We start from the raw sequence: 16,162 nt of genomic DNA, 5'->3' as shown, positions 1-16,162 counted from the left end.
GATTAAGAAATAGATATGCGATTTGATCACAATCTAAATTTCAGCATATGTCAATTTCAGCATATGAACTAGATCCTTATAGTTTTATATTTTTATACATGCATAATTTAGATTAAAAGTATTTTAATCTTATATTCTACTGTGATATTTAAAAAATAAAATTTTAAAACATATATGCATGTCCCAAACCTCGAATTCTAACAATGGTATCAGAGCCATGGGTTTCATATTACTGAAATTATCATACATGTTTTGAAAAAGATTTTAAAATTTGATTTTTTTTTAACACATGAGATGTATAGATAAATTTCTAAATCTAAAATTTAATTTTAGATTTAATTTTAGAACATATAGTTGATATGTGAAAGCATGCATAGATTTGAATTTTGATCTAGAACAGTTTCTAGTTCATATTCACATGATATGTAGATGCATGCATAAATCTGAAATTTTATATGACCTGATTTATGATTCATATATGAGATATGTGATTGCATGTTTAGATCATAAAATTACTTTTGATATGACCCATGATTAGTATATGAGATATATGATATCATGTAGTAGATCTGAATTTTACATGCATATATGTGATATATGTTTCTATGTTGAATCTGAAAAATTATTTTCATGATTTAAAAATTTACTTTCATGCAAAGAATTTTTGATCTAAAATTAATATTTATACATGAGAGTTTTGGTTATGAAAAAATTAAAATTAGGTCATATAGTAGGATTGCATCTCGGATTTTTGATTTGAATCATATGGGTCTAATTTGATTAAGTAATTGGTCAAATTGAGTCAAATATTGATTAGGATTAGATCAATTAAGTTAAATGATTATGCAATTATTGTTGATCAAATCATTTGAGTCCTATATGTAGAATCGATTAACCTAAAGACCTAATTTGGTTCGAAGGTTTGAGCCTGATTCATTTGAGTTAACCTATTTGGATCAATTGACCTATTGATGTCTAAGGTAAGTAACTGAGTCATGGTTATTTAATTGGTTTCATTTGCTTACCTGATCAATTTATTGGTGTCTAAGGAAAGCAACCGGGGGACCCCCACCGATCTTGACTTACCTAGTCAATTTAGAATATTGAGTCTTCAATTGGGTTGCTTCGCGGTTTGGTTTAGCCCATGCCAATTAGATCGGTCATATGATGATTGATTAGATGAGACTCAAATCTAAACCTCTCCATAAATATTAAGTCTATAGATCTTCCACCATTGTAGATGTGCGGGCGTGCTACTGACATTGATTGTTCTCGACTGGTCACAGTGGTTCAGTTGCATTGAGAACATCAACCACTCTATTAGCAAAGAGTTGCTCCAAGATAAGGATGGGATTGGGCCCAATAACTATTAGGTGAGGGACCCAATGACAGCCTTGCACTTACTTGTGAATGGTGGGTCGGGCTTAACTAAAGAGTATGGGCAATAACTGTTAGGTGAGCCTACATGACTTAGAGACCAAGTCGCTGCAACATGCTTAGAGAAGCATCTGGGCAAAGAGTTGCCTACGTATCGATGTGCACGTTATCAATAACTATTAGATTAGGTGCATGGTATCAGTGAAATCGCAGCACCCATTAGGAATCCTTTATCGCGTTAGGATTTCTATTTTCTTTTCGGAGAGTGGAGGGATCCGAAAAATTAGTAGGAGTCATTATTTACATCTTAAAGTCTCTAAAAGTAAATTTAACATTAAGTACAAAAGTCTAACTTGAATCTCTACTCTCGTAGTTAAATAATGTCAGCCTCAAACCCTCTAGCCCGCATCCTTGAAACCAATTATTTTACCAGTATAAATTACAAAGACTGACTCAAAAATCTCAGGATTATCCTGATCTCAGAAAAACTAGGTCATGTACTTGATCAAAAATCTATAGTGCTACCAAACTATCCTACTACTGAGCAAAGGGTTGCTTTTGAGAAGTGGATAGATGAAGACAGTCGGGTTAAGTGTATATGCTGGTGTCTTTGTCAAACAAGTTGCAAAACCAGCATAAACATATGCCTACTGCCAAGGCTATGATCACTCATCTATAAGAGTTGTATGGTGAGCAGAGCCATACAACGTGCTTCGAAGTGTCCAAAAAACTCTTCAATTTAAAGATGTGCAAAGGGCTATCAGTCCATGAGCACTATATGACAGTGATTAAGGACATTGAGGAGCTTGAGAAGCTCAGACTAGAAATACAAAAAGAATTACAGATGGATCTAATCCTTCAATCTCTTACGAGTTCATATAGTCAATTTATTATAAATTTTCATATGAACAAGCTCGATTGCACTATATCCGAACTGGTCAATATATTGGTCACCACGAAGAAAATCTTGAAGGGTTCAAGAAGCACTGTTCTCACTGTGGAGTAAACTTCTTCCAAACAAAGGTCTACTGAAAAGAAGAAGATTAAATCTGCTAAGAAGTAGAAGAAGAAGAACAGGCCAAAGAAGGATGTTTCTAAGAAGGCCGAAGCAAAGGAAAAATATTTTCACTATCATGCTGAAGGCCATTGGAGGAGAAACTGTTCAATGTACCTGGAGAGCTTAAAGATCAAAAAAGATGATAAACCTTTCGAAGGTATGCTCGTAATTAAATCTAATCTTACGATTTCTTCTACTTCTAGTTGGGTATTAGACTCTTGCTCGAGTGCTCATATATATACCTCAATACAGGGTCTGATAGAAAGTAGAAGGTTGAGGGAAGGTGACATGATCCTTCGGATCAGCAATGGAGCAAAAATTACTGCAGAGGCCATTGGCACTTATCCTCTTCAATTACTGTCAGGGTTTAGATTAGATTTAAAGGACTATTATTATGTTTCTGTAGCTAGTCAAAATTTAATTTCTGTGTCTGTGCTAGCACAGAAAGGTTTTGAAATTAATTTCAATAAAGATTTTTGTTTCATTTATTTATCAAATAAATTGATTGCATGAGGTGTTTTAATTGACAGTCTTTATCGCTTGCATGTTGATGCGAATGTAAACTTAAACGAGCAAATAGTGAGTGTCGTAGGTCAAAAGAGATCCAGAGATGAAATTAACCAAAAGTACTTGTGGCACTATAGACTAAGCCATATTGAAGAGGATAGGATAAACAGATTAAAAAAGGATGGGATCCTTGACTTTCTTAACCCAAAGTCGTATCTAGTTTGCGAATCTTGCCTTCGAGAAAAAATGGTCAACTTATCCTTTATAGGACATGGGGAAAGAGCCATCGAGTTACTTGCTCTGGTACACACTAATGTGTGTGGGCCATTTGATGTGCAAATCAGGGGTGGTTATAGCTACTTCATTATCTTTACCGATGATTTATCAAGATATGGATATGTGTATCTGATGAAATACAAGTCTGAGGCTTTTGAAAGGTTTAAGAAATTCAGACATGAGGTAGAAAAATAAACTAGTAAACCCATTAAGATTCTTTGATCTGATCGAGGAGGTGAATACCTTAGTCAAAAATTTTTAGGATATCTTAAGGACAATGGTATAGTCTCTCAATAGATGCCTCCTGAAATATCTCAGCTCAATGGAGTATCCGAAAGGAGGAACAGGATCCTATTAGATATGGTCAGATCCATGATGAGCTTTACTGATCTATCCTTATATCTTTGGAGACATGCCTTATTAACTGCAATTCACCTATTGAATAGGGTTCCATCGAAGTCTGTTCCTACCACGCTATATGAGATATGATTCGGTAAGAAGTCGAATCTAGGTTATCTTAAGACTTGGGGATGTCTGGCCTATGTCAAGAGATAGATGATGGATAAGGTAGAGGATAGATCTATTATAGCTTATTTTATAAGGTATCCAAAAGAATCCATGGGATACTCCTTCTACTTTCCACAAGACCACAATATGATTGTGAGTCAAAATATCATATTCCTAGAAAAATAGTTTATCCAGAATGGTGGCAATGGGAGGTTAGTTAAGCTCGAAGAGAAGGTCTACGAAGAGCAAAGAGCTATAGATCCTCAGGAAATCATTATTCATGAGCCAGTGGTCGACGTTCCTCAACCATCTCATAGATCTAGCAGGATCTCCTATCCTTCTAAAAGGTACATGGGTATGCTTACGGAGGAAGTAAAGGAAAGTTTCTTATAGGAGATAAGGATCATGATGATGATCCTAATACCTTTGATGAGGCGATGTCTGACATCGATTTCGAGAAATGATTAAATACGATGAAGTTAGAAATTGACTCGATACATTGGAACCAGATCTGGACCTTAGTGGATCCACTTGAGGGTATTGTACCCATTGGGCATCAATGGATCTACAAAAGGAAGATAGGTGCCAATGGTAAGGTAGAGACCTATAAAGCTAGACTTGTGGCTAAAGGTTATAGTCAGCATGAGGGTATTGACTATCAAAAAATCTTCTCGTTCGTAGCCATACTGAAATTCATCCGTACTTTGCTTGCTGTTGCAGCTTACTATGATTATAAAATCTAATAGATGGATGTGAAAACTACCTTCCTGAATGGATATTTTAAAGAAGATATCTATATAGAGCAGCCTATGGATTTCATATCTGGTGATAGTGATCACAGAGTCTGCAAGCTATAAAGGTCCATATATAGATTAAAGCAAGCATCTCAGAGTTGGAATCATCATTTTGATGAAGCAATCAAATCATTTGATTTCATCAAAAATGAAAAGGAACCATATGTATATAAAAGGATCAGTAGGAGCGCTATAACATTCCTCATATTGTACGTAGATGATATTCTCATTATTAGAAAAGATATTTCCATACTGACCATGGTCAAAAGATAGTTGTCCAATAAATTTTTCATGAAAGACCTAGGGAAAGCATCCTATATTCTCGAAATAAAGGTCTATAGAGATAGACCTAAATAGATGCTAGGCCTGTCACAAAAGCTGTACATAGAGAAGGTGTTGAAGAGGTTCAGTATGAAAAACTTCAAAAGAGGACTTTTACCTCTTAGGCATGGTATTAATCTTTTCAAGACGATGTGTCCAACCACATCTGAGGATATAAGTGCATGAGCAGGATTTCTTATACCTCGACAATAGAGAGCCTCATGTATGTCATGCTATTTACTCGATCTGATATTATTCTTACAGTGAGTGTCATGAGTAAGTATCGATCGAATCCAGACGAGAAGCATTGGATAGCTGTAAAGAACATCCTTAAGTACTTAAGAAGGATTAAGGATTTGTTCTTGATCTTTAGAGGAGATTCTAAGTTGTGAGTCGAGGGATATACTGACTCAGACTTCATGTCTGATCCTGATGATAGAAAGTCTACATTAGGATATGTGTTCGTTTGTAATGGTGGCAAGATCAGCTGGAAGAGTTCCAAACAACCCATCATAGCGGATTTGACCACGGAGGCTGAGTATGTCGCTACTTCAGATGCTGTAAAGGAAGGCTTCTGGTTCAAGAAATTCATCATAGAACTTGGGGTTATGACATCTAATGTCATATCACTTTACTATGACAACAATGGAGCCATAGCACTTGTTAAAGAGCTGAGGTCTCATCAGAAATCAAAGCACATCGAGCGGTAGTATCATATTATACACGACTACCTTAAAAAGAAACATATCAAAGTGTGAAGAGTAGACTTCATGGACAACATGGCAAACCTGCTGACTAAGTAGTTGAGCCAAACCAAAAATAAAAGTCCACCTTGAGAAGATGGAACTTAGATTTATGGCCAACTGACTTTAGTCTAAATGAAAAATTGTTAGTTGTATGTCCTAGAAGTCAATCTGGCTGACGCATTGTAATAAATCTAGGATATAATTTTGTACTTAATACATTGATTTGATCAATAAAAGGATAAATTTATTTTTTATTCAAGTATGATGTGTCCTTGAATCATCCATGGAATTAATTTTTGATATATATTCTTAAGGTATTAAAAATTAGAGACACATATTTAATTCCTGAATGCTCTCGATTATAGAATTATCATGAGGATGATGGTCGATCCAGATAGACTGATGCACAGATCACTTCTTTCAGGATAGATGGATCTCTAGTCTACAATGTAGAGACACATGACGATGAGTGTGGGTAGTTGTTAAAGAACAACTAGTACTGAGCGTGACCATACGAGAGATCACTTGAATTTTTATTCAATCATCGGTGATTGTCTCGATGTTGTAGTTATGTGAATGATTTTTGATCTGAAATTGTACTACTACTCATAGTGAGACCGCTGAAGTTTAATTGACACATAAACATGGGTCTCAATGAGCCCTTATAGTAGATGTTGGCGATAGTTGGTCCACTATAGGAGTAGGATGCATATCAAGATGGGATCTATCAACTTTGATAGAGAGGAGTAGTCCTATGAGTTTTAAAAGATTAAGTCCAAGAATCTGTGGCCATAGTAGTGTGATTGATGAAAAAAAATTTTCATAAGAATCATATTTGGACTTGAGCTAATCGAATCTATCATATGACTGATGTTGAGGTTTGATGATTTATCTATGACCTGCTGAATCATACGTTAACTACACCTAGAGATTCATTTTAGTTCTACTGGATTGCCATTACATACTACTAGGTGTCACTGGTGGATTGTGAGAGCTCACTAGGGTTGTTCTGGATCGACAATCCTTAATGAGTTAGAGTGAAATTGTTTAGACCCATTGAAAAGAGTTTCAATGATACTTTGATAGAGATCATTGTATATCTCACTACTAGATAGAATTAATGTTGGGAAATGTGTCCCAAAAAGCCAATCGTCAAGCTGTTGACGGTTGAGCAACCAAGTATTGTAATTGATTTGTTAATAAATAAAATATATTTGGCATTTTCATCATAAGCTTTCATCTTCTAATAAACTCCGTTGTTATGATGAAGTCCTTAGGACTATTTAGGTTCGATAAAGAGAGGATTTATCGATTAGTCCTTAAAACTGTTCACGACCAAATGATAGGCTGTTAATAAGGACGACAGCTTCTATCGAGCATAGGTCACTGTAGGCCATATGGGTTGGTTGTCCTCTTAACCAAAGAGTGTGGAGACACTGGTATGGCATACAGGTGAGATGTAAGGGTACATCATCATTGAACGTGATCAACTCCAGAGCATTCTGCTGTCGAGAATGTCTCTGATGGGATATAGGTATAAGTGTCCCTTAGACTTGAGATCGCCTCAGTGACTTGCAAGCAACTCACTGTGCTTTGGTACTGGACTAACTGAATTTCTAATTCAGGGACGGAAGGCTTCTGGCACAGTCAAGTACTTGCGAAGTCAGAGTGTGATCGAGATGGGATTGACCACTCCAAGAGTTGGAGAAGAATGAGTCGCTGTATTTCAATTTAGCAAAATCTTGGCCAGGGTAATCCATCAGATGGATTTGATATTTTGAAATACAATGTGGACAACCTTATCAGAGTTGACAGTTGAGCTCTGGGGTGTCCTATGATCATTTTGGTCAAGGAGATGAATTATATGAAAACTATATCCGCATGGGTTCTAAGGATGTTGTTCTACACATTCGACCTATCCGTCATCGGGTATCATTGCTAGATGGTCACTTCGATTGGTATAGAAATTTGTTCCTATGCTACCGGCTTAGGTTCAGACCTATGAGGTCACACACATTAGAGTTCATGATCCGATCGGATGGTTGATCAACGATTAAGAATCGTTCTAGGGTTAGATGATCAATACGATTGATATTTAACCCAGTACAAGTATTGCAGGAGGATCGATTAGCAATTTGATTGCTAATTGGCTTAATTTGATTAAGCCAATGGGCTGAGATTAAGTCTAATTAAATATGATTTAATTAGATTTGATTTGGACTTGATTGGATCAAGTCCAATTGGTTTATTGGATAAGCCAAGTGCAAGGAAAGACTAGTCCTAGTTCAACTAGGACTTGGGTCAATCTAATTTCTAATTTGATTAGAAAATTAAATCAGATTTAAATATAATTTAATCTGATTAAATTAGGTTCTTAATTAGGTTAAGACCTATTTTAATTGGGTTGATCTAATTTTGATTTGATTTGGTTTGGGAAACCAAATTAAAACAAGTCATAAGACAGAATCCTAGTAGGACTAGGATTCCACCTTGCGCCACATAAGCCTTCTCCACGCCCTCTTTCTTAATTCAACGCCAATCTCCACTTATTTTGTGCGACAAAAGCCCTCTCCCAGATCTCTCTCACGTTCACAAAAGGTCTCTTCTCTTCTTTCTTACATGGAAGGTGGTTTGGATCAAATCTAAAAGGAATAAGTTTGGATTTCGAATTCTATGAGATAGAGTTTTAGAAATCCAAAACTCTTTTAATTTTGCACCGAATTTATCCAAATTTTTTTTGGAATTTTCATGGCCTTTAAAGTTTACATTGTGAACCCTTTTCTGGTGATCCATGCATAAAAATATGGAGGAGGTGCTCAAGAGTTGGGCGTCCCTTAACTTGCCATGTTTGGATAAGCCTTGACTAGGTGTTTGACCTAGACAAAGACTCTATCATATCTCTCTATATAAGATGAGTTTCTTTGTGAAATTTTAAGGGGAGATAGATATTTGAGAGACCTTTATTCCATCAAAAATCAGAGAGAAATACCTTTGGGTCGTAGAGATATAAAAGATGCAAGTTTGGGTGTCTAGAGAGAAAAACGTGAAGAAGAAGAGGGTCTTCTTCTAGGGTTTTTATTTTCATATCTTTCCTCCTTCCATCTTGAGTTTCCTGAGAGCGTCTCAGATCTGAAACTCCTCCTTCTACTTTCATCTTTGGAAGAGTCCAAATCAAGAAGAAGGAGGCACCTGATCAACCATCAAAGAAGGATCAGTGCAGTACTAGCATACTGTGCTGATTTCCTGAAGCAGGACTTCTGATCGAGATTCGTGGGCTCGTGTGGACGACTCCTAGAGGTCGGACGCGTGTGCGGCTTGCAACATCATCCTTAAGCCCGGATCAGCGAGGTTAGAGCGTCTAACTTGCAAGGTAATAGATCTGATCTATTATTTAATACATACATTAGATGTAGCTAGTATAGAAACATGTTGATATGATCAACATGTAGTTCATACTATATTTATATATATTTTAATTTTTGATTTAATGCTCTGTAATAATCATGTAATAGGATCTTAGATCTAGGGATTTTCTGATCTTAAAAAATAAATTTTGATTTATTTTAGTCTTCCGCTGTATGATCTTGAAAAAGTTTCAAGATCTAACTCTGAAACCCTAGATCTGGTTCCTACAATTGGTATCAGAGCCTAGGTTCTTTATTACATGATTATTTATACATCCTTAGATTATTTCTTAGATTAGATCTAATTTATAATCTAATTATTAAATCAAAAATTAAAATTTTAGATCAATCACAAACTGCAAGGTTGTCCTGCTGTAAGGTTTACCCCTTACAGTGCAAAGGTTGTCCTAGTTTGTGTAGATCTATCTTTAATCATAAATTTGTTAGATATGATCTAGATTAAATTTATAATTTATTAGATTTAAAAGATGTTTAAATCTGAAATAAAATCTCTTTGTTAATAATTTTTGTGCAAACAAATTGTTTAAAGTTGAAATTGTTTCAATTACATGAACCTGTTTAGATTAGATCTAAAGTAGTTTCATGTTTATTTCACTTGCATCTTGATTCGGAATCAAACATGCAATATGGTTAATAGAATCATATTGTAAAATTATTTTACAAATATGAAAATGATTTTTTGAAAAGTCAAACCCAACCCTCAGCCCAAAACTTAATTAAGAATTAAGAAGTTGTTTGATTAGGTTCTAGGATTGTGAATTGAAGAACCTAAGACATAAATCATAACACATTGGGTTAATGGGTTAGTGGGAACTAGGTCCATTAATTGGGTTAGACCTATGGTTAGATTAAAGATGGACTTAATTAGAGAATTGACTAAATCTAATCAATTGTTGTCTTAGATTAGGTCAAGGATTCTCTAGATCAATTACAATAGTTGTAGTTGGTCAAGTCCATGTCTTTAACGAGAACCAAATGGACTTGATTCTTGGCTAAGCGGTCTAGCACGAACTGTTAGGTTGATCTAATCGAAACTAATTAAACCAGTTGGTGTCTAAGGTAAACCAGACCGGTGGTTTTTAATTGGGAGCCCGCTTACCTGGCCATTCATGATGGTGTCTAAGGCAAGCTTTGGCAGACCCTCCCACTGATCGAACTTACCTGGCCTCTTGGTGAAATTATGTTTTGATCGGATCACTTGACTATTCGAGCTGACCCATGTCAGCTAGGTAAATCAGTGTGACTGATTTAGGTGCTCCTAGACCAGCCCTTTTAATGGTCTCCCTTAAGCTGACTTGGTGAAGTCAGTGGGAGGATCATGATAAGCTGGTTCATCTGACCTCATCCTCTATATTATTTAATCCTCTAAAATTATTAGGTCCTTAAAATGATAAAGTTATGGAGATAACTGAGTCATAGCCTCCCATTAAGGTGTTTGATAATGAGTCCATGAACTCAATAATCATTGCAGACCCAAAAGCCTGGTGCTTGTTGACTAATGGAATTATCACTCATCATATGACGACTTGGAAGTGTCTCTCTAATGGTGGTTAGGTGAGCCAACCAAAGTTGGGCTTAATCATTCGTTGGTTAGATACACCAAGTATGATCATGTTAATGGTTGGACCTAACCGGATCCTTACAGTGGAGGCCAAAGCCTACTGATTAGGTTTCTGGGGCAAAATTAAAATTACTAGAAATTGTTTAGAGAAACAATTGGTTATGAACCTACCCTTAGATGTACATGGGTTGGCCAACCAAAGTTGGGCTTGTGTGCAGTCTAAGTGGATTCTAGTACCCGCTAAGGAATTAGGGTAATTCCTCGAATTGGAGGTAGAGGCTACCAATTCGAATAAAATAGTGGGAGAAACCTTTTGATTAAAGTCCAAATCTTTAGGTTTAATGAATCAATTACTAATTAGGTTATGGTTTTCTTTTGTGCAGATATGGCCACTTCCCTATCACTCCGATCATTGTTGGACAATGATAAGTTGGTGGGACCCAATTTTGGTAGCTGGTACCAAAAGTTGAAGATAGTCCTGGAGCATGAACGGATCCTATATGTGATAATGGATCCTGCACCTGAGGAGCCAGCTGTCAATGCACGTGGAACAGTCAGAGACACTTACCAGAAGTGGCTCAGTGACCGGACCACAGTGCGCTGTATCATGCTGGCTGCTATGAGCGACGAGTTCAGTCGCTTATTCGAGATGGCTCAGTCAAAGGACATGCTTCAAGTGTTGGAGGATGCCTTTGGCACACCCGATGACGTGGAGAGGCACAAACTAGTTGTGCCATCTTCAACGCCAAAATACGGGATGGTGCCTCTGTCACTGATCATGTATTGTACATGATCGAGCTGATGGAATGATTGAGCAAGCTCGGCTTTCCCTTGCATGAGCAGCTTGGGAAAGATGCAATACTGAACTCGCTGCCCAAGTCTTATCTCCCATTCCTCACTCATTATAGAATGACAAAGCCTGAAGTAAACTACCATGGATTACTGGGGTTACTTCAGAACTTTGAGAAAGATCACCAACTCCATAAGGAGTCGGTGAACTTAGTGGGAGGTTCATCTTCTGGTTCTCGACCCTTTAAGAAAAGGAAGAAGAACAAGAAGAAGAAAGTAAAGAAGGTGCAAGTTCAGGCTAGGACAACTGTGCAGTGTCAGACCAAAAAGATCAAACCCGATAAGAGTCAAGCTGAATGCTTCTTTTGCAAGAAGCGGGGGCACTGGAAGAGGAACTGTCCCCAGTACATTGCCTCCCTAGACCCGAACAGGCAGAGAAAGCAGCAAGTTGTTGCTGGGCAAGGTATTTATATGATAACTCCTTGCAATTTCTCTATTTGTGATATAACTGACTGGGTATTGGATACCGGTAGCCCTTACCATATTTGCAATTCGTTGCAGGGGTTGCAGGTCAGTAGGAGATTCGAGCAAGGCGAGAGGTTCCTGAACGTTGGAGATGGAAGACCAGTTCCAGTTCTAGCATTAGGAATCTTGAAACTTATATTTGAATCCCATATCGTTGTTCTTAATGATTGTCATTTTTGTCCCAGTTTCTTTTTAAATGTCATTTCTGTAGGCCTTCTGGCCAAAAATGATTATGAAATTTCAATAAAGAAACAAATTTGTAATATCATTGAGAATGGTGTTACTATTTTTTATGGACATTTGAACAATGGTGTGTATATGTTATCACAACCTGTTAATGTAGTCTATTCAACTGGCAAGCACCCTAGATTAGATAGTGTGTCAGATATCTACTTATGGCACTGTAGGCTAGGTCATATAAACAAGAACAGAATAAACAGGTTGACTCAAGAGGGAATCCTCGAAGTAAGTGATTGTGAATCACTTCCAACCTGTGAGTCCTGTCTTCTTGGTAAAATGACCAAGTCACCTTTTACTGGAAAAGGTGAGAGAGCTACTGAGCTCTTGGGCCTAGTACATACTGATGTATGCGGACCCATGAGCACCAGTGCTAGAGGTGGATATTTCTACTTCATAACTTTCACGGATGACCTATCCCGATATGGATATGTCTATCTGATAAAACATAAGTCGGATTCATTTGAAATGTTCAAACGATTCCGAAGTGAAGTAGAAAAATAAACTGGGAAGAGTATTAAAACTCTTCGATCTGATCGAGGAGGAGAATACCTTTCTAGTGAATTTCTCACATATCTAGGAGAGAATGGGATTCTCTCCCAATGGACTCCTCCAGGAACACCACAGCATAATGGTGTGTCTGAAAGGAGGAATCGGACTCTGTTAGACATGGTCCGATCCATGATGGGTTTTGCTAGCTTGCCGATATCCTTCTGGGGATATGCACTCGAATCGGCTTGTTATCTATTAAATAGGGTTCCAAGTAAGTCTGTAATTAAGACTCCATATGAGATATGGACGGGACGTAAGCCAGCACTTTCACACCTTAGGGTCTGGGGGTGCCCGGCCTATGTCAAACGATTAGTCACAGACAAACTTGGACCTAGATCTGACAAATGCTTATTCATAGGGTACCCCAAAGAGACAAAAGGATATTTTTTCTACCATGCTGATGAACAAAAGGTGTTTGTCAGCCTTAAGGCAATCTTTTTAGAAAAGGAGTTCCTTGGTGAAGGAACGTTGCCTCTATGGTTGAACTTGATGAAGTTCAACAGGTAGAAGAACCGACACCAATAGCTGAACCTGAGTCGGATATGATTAGATCAGATCCGGAGCCCAATATACCTGTACCATTAAGGCGATCCGGTAGAGTACCGCGTCAACCGGACAGATACTACAATTTCTTGGTCCGGGATGGTGATCCCATCGAACTTGATGAGAATAATGAGGATCCGATCACCTATATGGATGCTATGCAGAGACCTGATTTCGAGAAATGGCTTGAATCCATGAAATCCGAAATGGAGTCCATGAAGGTCAACGATGTATGGACATTGGTTGACCCACCTAAAGGGGTTAAACCCATTGGGTGTAAATGGATCTTCAAAAGGAAGAGGGGCGCAGACGGAAAGGTGGAGACCTATAAAGCCCGTCTAGTTGCCAAGGGGTATCGTCAACGTTATGGTATTGACTATGACGAGATATTTTCTCCTGTGGCAATGCTCAAATCTATTCGGATAATACTTGCAATAGCTGCCCATCTAGATTATGAGATCTGATAGATGGATGTAAAGACAGCTTTTCTGAATGGAGAGCTGACCGAAGAGGTGTATATGATACAACCTGAGGGGTTTACATCCACAGATGAGTCCAAGGTGTGCAAGCTTCAGAGATCCATTTATGGATTGAAGCAAGCTTCTCGGAGTTGGAACATGCATTTTGATAAGGTGATCAAAATGTATGGCTTCATTAAGAATGGAGAAGAGCCCTGCATCTATAAATGGACAAATGGTCCAGTTGTGGTATTTCTTATCTTGTACGTGGATGACATTCTCTTAATCGAGAATGACATCCCCGCACTACAGGGAATAAAAGTTTGGTTGTCATCACAGTTCTCCATGAAGGACTTGGGTGAAGCATCCTACATCCTAGGGATGAAGATCTATAGGGATAGATCTAAAAGGATGCTTGGGTTATCCCAGTCCATGTACATAGATACTGTGCTGAAGAGGTTCAGCATGGAGAATTCCAAGAAGGGCTATCTACCGATAGGCCAAGGAATTTCTCTCTCTAAGAAGGATTGTCCGACAACTCCTGAAGAGAGAGAGCGTATGAGTAGAGTCCTATATGCTTCAGCCGTGGGATCTATCTTGTACGCCATGACATGTACAAGACCAGATGTGGCATACTCACTAGGAGTAGTGAGTAGATACCAATCTGATCCTGGAGAAAACCACTGGAAAGTGGTTAAAGCCATCCTTAAGTATTTGAGAAATACTAAGGACCAATGGTTGATTTATGGCGAGTCAGATCTGAAACTTGTGGGGTTCACAGACTCTAGCTTCCAATCTGACCATGATGACAGCAGGAGTGTGTCGGGTTATATCTTTACTCTGAATGGTGGAGCCATCTGCTGGAAGAGTTCCAAGCAGCATACTGTGGCAGACTCTGTTTGTGAAGCGGAGTATATCGCAGCATCAGATGTCGCGAAGGAAGCTGTGTGGCTGAGGAAATTCATCAACGAGCTCGGAGTAGCACCCTCCCTCGATGGTCCGGTCCTGCTCTACTGCGACAGCACTGGTGCCATAGCTCAGGCGAAGGAACCCAAAGCACATCAGCGGACGAAGCACATCTTGCGCCGCTTCCACCTGGTCTGGGAGATCGTGGATCGAGGTGACGTCGACCTTCAGAAGATCGATGGAAAGGAGAACCTAGCCGACCCCTTCACTAAAGCCCTGGCAATAAAGGAGTTTGACAACCACAAGTCGAAGATGGGTATTAGATACTGTGCCGAGTGGCTTTAGGACAAGTGGGAGTTGTTGGGAAATGTGTCCCAAAAAGCCAATCGTCAAGCTGTTGACGGTTGAGCAACCAAGTATTGTAATTGATTTGTTAATAAATAAAATATATTTGGCATTTTCATCATAAGCTTTCATCTTCTAATGAACTCCGTTGTTATGATGAAGTCCTTAGGACTATTTAGGTTCGATAAAGAGAGAATTTATCGATTAGTCCTTAAAACTGTTCACGACCAAATGATAGGCTGTTAATAAGGACGACAGCTTCTATCGAGCATAGGTCACTGTAGGCCATATGGGTTGGTTGTCCTCTTAACCAAAGAGTATGAAGATACTGGTATGGCATACAGGTGAGATGTAAGGGTACATCGTCATTGAACATGATCAACTCCAGAGCATTCTGCTGTCGAGAATGTCTCTGATGGGATATAGGTATAAGTGTCCCTTAGACTTGAGATCACCTCAGTGACTTGCAAGCAACTCACTGTGCTTTGGTACTGGACTAACTGAATTTCTAATTCAGGGACAGAAGGCTTCTGGGCACAGTCAAGTACTTGCGAAGTCAGAGTGTGATCGAGATGGGATTGACCACTCCAAGAGTTGGAGAAGAATGAGTCGCTGTATTTCAATTTAGCAAAACCTTGGCCAGGGTAATCCATCAGATGGATTTGATATTTTGAAATACAATGTGGATAACCTGATCAGAGTTGACAGTTGAGCTCTGGGGTGTCCTATGATCATTTTGGTCAAGGGGATGAATTATATGAAAACTATATCCGCATGGGTTCTAAGGATGTTGTTCTACACATTCGACCTATCCGGTCATCGGGTATCATTGCTAGATGGTCACTTCGATTGGTATAAGAATTTGTTCCTATGCTACCGGCTTAGGTTCGGACCTATGAGGTCACACACATTAGAGTTCATGATCCGATCGGATGGTTGATCAACGATTAAGAATCGTTCTAGGGTTAGATGATCAATACGATTGATATTTAACCCAGTACAAGTGTTGCAGGAGGATCGATTAGCAATTTGATTGCTAATTGGCTTAATTTGATTAAGCCAATGGGCTGAGATTAAGTCTAATTAAATATAATTTAATTAGATTTGATTTGGGCTTGATTGGATCAAGTCCAATTGGTTTATTGGATAAGCCAAGTGCAAGGAAAGACTAGTCCTAGTTCAACTAGGACTTGGGTCAATCTAATTTCTAATTTGATTAAAAAATTAAATCAGATT

Source organism: Elaeis guineensis, chromosome 4, assembly GCF_000442705.2.
Source record: "Elaeis guineensis isolate ETL-2024a chromosome 4, EG11, whole genome shotgun sequence".
NCBI classification, from domain to species: Eukaryota; Viridiplantae; Streptophyta; class Magnoliopsida; order Arecales; family Arecaceae; genus Elaeis; species Elaeis guineensis.
This window is presented reverse-complemented; position numbering follows the sequence as displayed.